A 9,738-nucleotide genomic window follows, 5' to 3' on the forward strand; every position below is an offset into this window, starting at 1 on the left:
CGATGCCATGACTATACATGTCTCTATAACCCCTAAGCATGCCTACAACATGTTATTAGCAACTTTACTACAAGTACATGCTACACACATACATGCTTAAATTCAATTACTTGTGACATTCATCTAGAACCTTGTGACACTTATAGCTCAATTAAACATGCTTGGATAAACGCTTGCGAAACGGTTACGACTCGTTTAGGTATCAAAGCATGGCCGCGACTCGCTTGGGCTACGCCCCGCACGCTCATATAACGCCTACACCTAACTTGCTCGAACACCTAACTCACTACACTTATCCAACATGCTTTAATTACGCTCTTGGTTCACAATGCTTCTTACATGTGGTCTAGCCTCCGGGCACTACACTTTTTCACGTTTCCTTACATATGGTCTAGCCTCCGGGCTCCACGAGTCTATGGTCTACGACCTACCGCCATGCGGCAGGGCGACGCCCCATTCTCTCATGCACTTACGAATTTTTGTCTTCTGTGATACAGGATAGCGAGTCCCTTCTTGCTTGCGGAGCTCGGGGACTTGTAGAGGCCGTGCGCCTCTCGGATGTTACTTATGCTTGATGACTTCATGATTTGAACTCCCCAACCAAGAAGCTACTCTTACTCGGGGACTTCGGGGACTTGTTCATACCTACACTAGCAAGCTAGTTCTCTACATCACCAAGCATAAGTAACACCCACTTTGGGACATCCACGAGACATGGCAAGGCCCAACCGAGACATGCATCGTGTAGCCCTATGTTCAGGCTACGCGGCGGTATCCGGAAGTCGCAAATCCGCCACCGGGAAGCCACCTTTCCGCCCTTGCCAAGATGCCCCCATAACATAGCTTTCTACATGTTAAATAGACTAGAATAGTGGGTTCTTGTCCCACATCTAAGAAAATGTAAAGGAGAAGCATTCCTTCATCTATAAAAGGAATGCCTCCTCCCACAACTCAACACATTCATTACATCTCTTGTAATCTTGTTAGGCCGCAAGGCTCGACACACTAGTATAAGCTTTCAAGTGGACGTAGTCTCCCGCTCATGCGGAGGCGAACCACTATACATCTTGTGTCAATCTCTCTCTATCTCTCTTTATTTATAGCTAACTAGAGATCCCGCTCAATCTCTAACGTTAACAGATACCTTTCGAGACCAAAGTGGTACAATTGATATGGGCTTGTTCTATCCCTACAGAGAGATGATGGATTCGGACCCATCATATGTCAGGGACACCACACATAGTGGTTTGTGTTCCCTCTCCCCATCCCAAAATGATATAAGTGTTTTGAAAGGTTTTGCTGATGCTGGGTATCTCTTTGACCCACACAAAGGTCGTTCCCATACTGGTTATGTATTCACCATGGGAAAGACCGCGATATCTTTGAGGTCTACAAAACAGATCTTAGTCACTATTTCTGCGAACAATGCAGAGATTATTGCTCTTCAGGAAGTAGTTCGTGAATGTATATGGCTTCGATCCATAGTTATGCATGTTCAAAGTAATTGTGGTCTGAAGTCTACCACAAATGAACCAACAAGCATTTATGAGGATAATGCTGTTTGCATTGAACAAATGAAGCAAAGCTACATCAAAGGCGACAACATTAAGCACATATCGCCTAAATTCTTCTACAATCAGCAACAACAGAATCTCCTCAAGATCAAAGTGAACCAGGTTTGATCTGAGGACAATGTGGCAGACTTTTTCACTAAGTCATTGCCCAAATCCACGTTCGAGAAACATGTGGCAAGCATTGGCTTGCGGAAGTTATCTGAACTCCCATGATTGTAGTCATCAGGGGGAGATGTCTACATGTTGATCTCGAAACGTGAATGGTGTGTTATACTCTTTTTCTCCTTCGACCGAGGTTATTTTTGTGCCACAAGATTTTTGTTACTCAGCAAGGTTTTTGACGAGACAACGAGAGGAGCACCACGTTTGGGTGACACAAGGGGGAGTGTTCAAGTAAATCTCTATTCTATGTCTAGCCCAAACTCTAGGTTACTTGACCTAATGGTAATAGGGTTATTAATTAGAGATTATCTCGAAGAATCTTAGAGATATCCATTCAATGCATAATTATCTTTCCTTGTACAATTCAGATTCTATGTATTGTAATCATCTATATAAATAGGCCCATATTATCAATGAGAATACACAACAATCTTCTCTCAATTACTGTTTCTCTAAAACAATATTCAATTTTTATTTAAATTAATAATATTTTTTAATGGTTGTCGAGTTTTCATTGGTTGAAATCAGGTTACACATAGAACCTAATGCACCTGGTTCCTCTCAGTAGAAGAAAACCCTAAGCCTTCCAAAAAAAAAAAAAAACTAAGATTAAAGTTTGTGGTCGTCATCTCTCTCGTCTCTCTCATTAGACTCAGACTCAGACTCATCTCTCTCATCTCATCTCTCTAATACAGCCCTAAACCCTTAAAAATGAAATATAGTGTGAATTGTAAAATGGGAAACCTGAACTTCACTTCCTTATCAAATTAGTAACCTAACACTATCAGAACTAGAAAACGAAAAATTCAAGTTATAGTCCCAATTTATTTGTGATCTAAAAAAATCACTCTAAGTAGAGGGATCTCGGGATTTTTTTTATAGTCTTAGTAGCCTGAAATACGAGAGAAACCCCAAATACGAACCCTCAAGCCCAAGATCAGTGATAGAGAGTCCAAACCATCAGCCAAACCTTAACTGCGGTGCCGCGATCACCAAGTTGTTGAACATGATCAACAAAGCCAACAACAACATCATATATATCTACTGTTTAAGAGTGATTGAATTTAATTTTCTTGATCAGTTACTAACCACGTAAAATTCTCAGCCATTCATCATTTTAAATCATTTCTGAAAAAAAAAAAAAAATCAGGAAAACAAAATAGCAAACTACAAAGACCCCCTAGTAGAAGTCCAAAACACAAATAACACCTCCACTTTTGATTTTATACATCTAAGGACAAAAGTTTACACTTAAGGACATTTTGTCTTTAGTAAGTCTTTTACTTTCCTTAATAGTCATCTCTTCCTTTGGTAAAAATAAAATTGACGGAGCGTAGTGGGCCCATGCTTTTGAATTTGTTTGTTTAACCATATTGCAGGTATAAATCCATCCTCTATACTCGAAGGTAAACGGTTATTTTTACCATTCATAATTTCGATTGTTGATAGACTTGAGTTGATTGCTATCTGTAAAATTACTACTAAGGAACTGCAAAAGGAGAGAGAAAAATTGAGAAAATTAAAAACCTATAGAGATAATCTTAGTAGAGATTCTCCCAACTACTGGGATATTATCTATAGACTACAGACTAGAATATATAGAATAGAAGAGGAGATAGATAATCTCTTAGATGTTCTGGAAGAGGAACAAAAACCTCTTGATTATTTGAGCATTGGTTAGATCCGCACATCACTGGTATCAGAGCTTGTAAAATAGCTCAAGGAGAACCCCTCCTTAATGGGGACAATGTCAGAATTGTTATTAGAAAAAATAAATTCTCTATTGAAATCTTCTGATGAGAAATATCAGAAGTTGTTACTAGAAATATCTAGATGTCAAACTCATCTAGAAAAATTACCTGCTATAATCCACCAATTGGAAAGATTGGAAAACAAACTGGATTATATCAAAGAACTTCCAAAAACGGAAGAAGAAAAGCTGACAGTCGTTAGTAGAAAAATCAATGAACAGCAAAAAACGCTGGAATCTATGAAAAATATACTGAAGGACAAGAAAGGGCCTACAGTAAAAAAGAAAACTAATGGATTCAAACCATTAGAAAAACCAGACACAAATCGTGTTCCAAACATGATTTTTCTGGAACCATCTACTAGTCAGACTAGTATCCGGTATAAAACCCGGAAAAAAGAGAAATGAAAATGTTAAGCATCTTTGGAAAAAAGAAAGGAGTACAGCTCCTTAATGCTGAAGAATTCGAATTCAATGAAATTGAACAAGAGGTAAAAAACTCCTCAATCCCAAAATTAGATTTTAAACAAATCTACAAAAGGGGAAAGTTTGATCTAATGGATAGCCATTATTTTAAACTACTGGAAATCACAACCCCCGCTACAGCAGGTGGAGAGACTGATCTTCTATTAACCACTCCTTCAGAAGTTGCTAGAGCTCAAGCAAAAAAATATCAATTTATGCATATTGGAGCAGTCCAAGTAGGCATAAATCTGCTTGCACGTGAAGGCATAAACTGTTCGGTCCTATGTGTTCTACAGGACAACAGGTTAACAGACTTCCAAGCTAGTTTGTTGGGAACACTCGAAGCATCCTTATGTGATCAAGTAGCGTATTTCAACTGCTTCCCCAACTTCACCACCAGCTTGAAAGATGCAGCTCGTTGTCTACGACTGAGAGTCAAGACAGATGGCATATCTATGAAAGAAGATATGCAAGAACTTGCTATAGTATATAGAATATACTATAAATTGATGAGTACTACAGTAGCCCCTAAGACAAGGATAACGAATATCCCAGGTCTTACTACTGGATTCCTCACCAATCAGAAGAACCATTCACAACAGATCCACAAGGTTACTTGGAATGAAGTGACTTTTCCTCTTGAATGGAAATTATCCGGTCCAAAAAAGCAGCCGGAAAGAGCAAAAGCAAAGATCTACGAGAGTAGAAAGACTGGAGAAATTAGTCTTAATTTTGACAATCACAGAAAAAGTGATGTCTGTCCTGAGAACCTCAGGATAAACAAGAATAATCTTCTGAGAAGAAGCTACAGCACTAGAGAAGCTAGTGTCAGTGGTATAAAACCCACTATTGAAGAACCAATTTCTGAAGAAGAATTGGAGGCTGATCTGAACAGACCAGTCAATATGTTCAGAGCTGAGAGGCTCTATGAACTCTATAAAGAAGCTGAGAATTGTGAAAATTCTGAACGATTAGAAAAACTAATCGAGGAAATGAAAGAATTCAAAATCAGAAAGACGAGAAAAGTCTTTCCTTATCAGGATATTGAAATGGAAGAAGGAGAAAGCCCCAGAACTTTCATTAGCAGAGAAAAAGGGAAGGTAAAACTCCCATTACAGAAAGCCCCCACGGGTAAAAAAGGAGAAAGAAATTCCCAAAGATTTGTCCCAGAGGACAATCTGCCTAGAGTTCCTATCACGAACTACGGCATCTGGTTAAATCTAGATAAGAGTCTAGATAAAAGAAAAACCATTGACCAATGGGTAGATAGCCTGATGATGGCTTCTGCACTTACCCTTGGCAAATTTGAAGCACCAGATCTGCAGGTGTACTATGAAACTACTCTCACTGGAGTAGCAAAAAAGTATTACCTATCCTTCAAAGAAACTGCCAGAGGAAGAGACTGGCTTGAAGAAATCAAAAATTCAAAATCTCCGTATGATTTTGCAGTACCACTGTACGATCAGTTCTGTGGAGATCTTTCAAATCTGAGTGAAAAAGCCAAAGAAACGGCAAAATCGAATATCTATGCTCTCAAGATCTGTGACATGAGATATTTCAAAGAATACCTGAATGAGTTTCAGGAAGATTACTGTACAATTGGTGAACTAGAGAATACTGATCTAGTTAATCTGTTGCACAGGAAACTCCCTGAACCATGGAGAACAGCTGTGAGAGAAAGCATAGCTGAAAAACCAATTGAAAGGTTTTCAGTAGGAGGAATTGCCGACAGGATCCGGCAATTACTGAAGGAGCAATGCAAAGCCAATCTTAGAGCTAAGATGGCCAAGAAACAACTCAAAGGAGTTGAAAATTTCTGTTATGGAATACTGGATATGCCCACAAACTGGGGATGTCATGAATCCAAATTCCACAGAAAGAAGAAAAAAGAAAAATATTACTCTAAAAAATTCAAAAAGAGTAATCATAAAAGAGATTGGAAATTCAATAAGAGTTCCAATTACAAGAAACAAAAGGATGAAGATCCTAAAAAGAAATTCTTCAAGAAAAAGAAGAATACTCATCAGCATAAACAACCAAGCAAGAAAGCTTGCAGATGTTGGTTATGTAAAGCTGAAGGGCACTATGCCAATGAATGCCCTGAAAAGGGTAAAAGATCTACTAAAGCTCTCTTCGAAGAGTATGAGCAAATAGTAGAGGTAGCAAACATGAAAGGCTACGAAATAGCCTATTCTGATGATGAAGATGATGATAGGTCAGTCTACTCTGCCTGGTCTGAAGAAGAAATTTCATCAGATGAGTCTGAGATCGATTCTGAAGTAGAGTACTTCGAATCCAGACAAATGAATGTTTTGAGAATCAAAAATTGGGAAGAAAGCAAGACAGAATCCTTCATGTCTTCTTATCAGGTGAACCCTGGTACATTCGTTTGTGACTACTGCTTATGTCATGAAAAGAATGGTCTCCCTATGTTTTGTAAAGAGTCCAAGAAGACTTATCATAAAGAATGCTTCATAGCTGAAGCAAGAAGAAAAACCAAAAATGGTCTTGTCAGCCAGTTGGTTGAGCAAGAATATGAAGAATATTTCGCTGAACAAAAGGCGAAAGAAGTGGAAACTCTGTTCCAGGAAACCATGGAACCATCTTCCTCGAAAAAGGAAGAAATCATCGATGAAGAAAAAATCGATGAAGATATTGAACTGGTTGAAATACCAGAAAATGTAGAACTGGTGAAACCACCAGAAACTGTTCATCTCTTAGAACGACAAGAGGCTACTGAAACATGGGATCTACTTGGCCAACCATCAGGCAAGTTTGATTATAAAGTCAGATATGACCCTCCGTCATGGTTCAGTGACCCAAACATCAAAGAGATAATTCCTACAAATTGGGATGATACAAAACCTTCTAGTTTTGATAAATCACCTCATCCAGAAAAAGTTCCAAAAGAAGAATGCAAACCATTCATTCCAAAGGAACAAGCTCAGGAAAATGAGCTTCATCAATCGAAAGTCGTCTCTACAAGTAGATACAGCAACTACATAGAGATTGGACTCAAATTCCCTGATTACAGAAAATATCATCTACATGCCTTTGTAGATAATGGATCAGGTTTTACAGTTGCAAAAAGAATTGCAATTCCAGATGAACTCTGGAGAGAAGATAAGAAAAAGTCTGCTACTGGTGTTACATTTGATGGAAGCCATCTCACTATGAAAAAAGTAGCAAAAAATGTTCATATCACCATTGGTGGAGGAACATTTATCATCCAGAATGTTTGGCAATCTGAAGGCCAAGGATCTGATTTCTTGTTGGGAAATGATTTTATTCTCCAACAACGATTCATTCAGGATGAAGAAGCGATAGGCTTCAGGAAAGGAGAACGGGTGTTCTGGGCAGACCGCCTCACACAAGCCAGAACTGTGGTCGGTCCCGGTTTTACTACTCAGTATCAGAGATCGCAACAGAATAGTGGTGATCTTACCCCCTACAAACCAAAATTCGAACCCATACTCCAAATCAAGCAACAAGAAGAATTACTTGTTGAAAAATCTTCTGAAGAAGAAGAAGAAGAAGAAACTAGTGAAGATGAAGAAGCTAGTTTCATCCATGAGCATAACCTCAAACACTTTCAGAACAAGCTTGAGTCTCAGCAAATTCCCACTCTTGAAAAAATCAAGAAAACACTAGAGCAAAATGTGGATACAAATCCTCAGAAGTTTTGGGAAAAAGACCCAGTGGTCTGTGAATTGAAATTGCATGACATGAATGCTATCTGCCATGTTAAAGCCATTCCTCATTACAAAGAGGAAGATCAAAAAGAATTCAGAAAAGATATTGAAGATCTCCTGAACAAGAGATTAATTCAACTTTCCACTAGCCCTCATCATGCTCTAGCATTCTACGTGAGAAATCATGCAGAAAACCTACGAGGAAAAGCTAGAATGGTTATTGACTACAGAGATGTCAATAAAAAGACTGTCAAAGACGGTTATCAAATTGCTCAAGTAAGAGTATTGATTAACTAGCTCAGAGGAGCCAAAGTCTTTTCGAAGTTCGATGCAAAGTCGGGTTTCTGGCAAGTCAAGATGCATCCTGAGAGCATACCTCTCACTGCATTTGGAACACCACAAGGCCATTACGAATGGTTAGTAATGCCTTTTGGTCTAAAGCAAGCTCCCTCAATCTTCCAAAGAAAGATGGACAACATCTTCAAGCATGTGGCAGAGTTTTGCGTCGTCTACATAGATGACATCCTAGTCTTCTCCAAAAACAAAGAAGAACACATGAAACACCTCCATGAGGTAGTAAAGCTGATAGTTCAGCATGGAATCATCCTAGGTGAAAAGAAAATCTTCTTTATCCTTGATGAAGTTGATTTCCTAGGGATAAACATCAAAAATGGAGTAATAAAACTCCAACCTCATATTCTTGAAAAGATCTGGAAGTTCCCAGACAAAATTCCTGATGCTAAGAGTCTAGAGAGATTCCTTGGTGTCATAAATTATGGGAGAGATTTCATCCCTAAAATCTCAGGGTTAACAGCGATGTTATCTCCTAAGACAAGTTCCAAAAGAAAATGGAACTTCACAGAAGATGATGAAAAAATCGTGAAGCAGATAAAAAATCTCTGCAAAAACCTCCCTCCTCTGCAACAACCAGAAGAGAATGATGAAATTATCCTCCAGACAGATGCGAGCGATAATTATTGGTCCGGTGTGGTTCTGGCAAAGACGCCTGGAACTAACATTGAAAAGATCTGTAAATTTTGTAGTGGCAAGTTCAGCCCTGCAGAACTAAATTATCCCACAGGGGAAAAAGAAATTTTGGCTGTCAAGAAAACGATTTTAAATTCTCCAGCTTTTCTTGGAAAACCCTTTACTGTTAGCACCGATTGTGCCAGAGTAAAGAATTTTAAAAATTTCAAACTTGATAAAGCAGCTGATAGAGGAAGATTAGCAAACTGGCAATTATTTCTTAACCAATATGATTATAATGTTGAATTAATTGCAGGAAACAAGAATTATCTTCCAGACGCATTGACCAGGGAAATGGCAATGTTCAGCCAGAGAGAAGACGACGAAGGTCGTAATCCCAGAAGCAGAAGGACTGAGAAAGAACATGAGCTTCAAGAAGATCCTATGGAAACCAAAGAAAAGGTTCTTAAAAGGTTTCTGCTAAGTCCTAAAGGACTAGCCTCAACTGATCAATCCCAGGGTAAAGGATTGGCTAGCCCGTCTCAAACGGCAGACGGTAAAGGCTCATCAAGACCGTTGACGGCTGCTGCTTTGCCAAAAAGCAGACCAACTCCAACTGGAGTCATAAATGTTTTTAATTATGAATTAAGAACTTTTGACACTCTTGTGTTCAGAACTGGCAGGAGACTAGCTTATCACCAGAAGGCAATCCTAGATAATCTCTTATTTGCTTTTCAAGAAAGAAGCAGTGGTCTAATGTTCCCAGCACTCTTTGCACTAGCTGAAGAACTATATGAGAACGCCAGACCACAATTTGAAGAAAGTCATAAACAGCAGAGTGCTGTAAGGAAAGAAAAAATTCTCTTCCTTGAAAGTCCAGAAAGTGCTAGAGTTCCTGTCATGGCACTTAATGAATCAGACTGGCATGAATTCCATAGTCTGATAGGAAGACATAATCCAGAAGACCTAGTTCCTCCAACTCTCTTTATTGTTTCAGGTCCTTATGTTGGAAGATACCTGGTTAATGTTCAGAGTGAACATCCTCAAGAACACAAGCTCTGGCTTGTTGAAAATGGTTTTGTCCATAATCTGTGGACTAAAACAAATGATGATCTAAAAGGTTTGCCGC

The sequence above is a fragment of the Rosa chinensis genome, chromosome 5 (assembly GCF_002994745.2).
Source record: "Rosa chinensis cultivar Old Blush chromosome 5, RchiOBHm-V2, whole genome shotgun sequence".
Classification (NCBI taxonomy): domain Eukaryota; kingdom Viridiplantae; phylum Streptophyta; class Magnoliopsida; order Rosales; family Rosaceae; genus Rosa; species Rosa chinensis.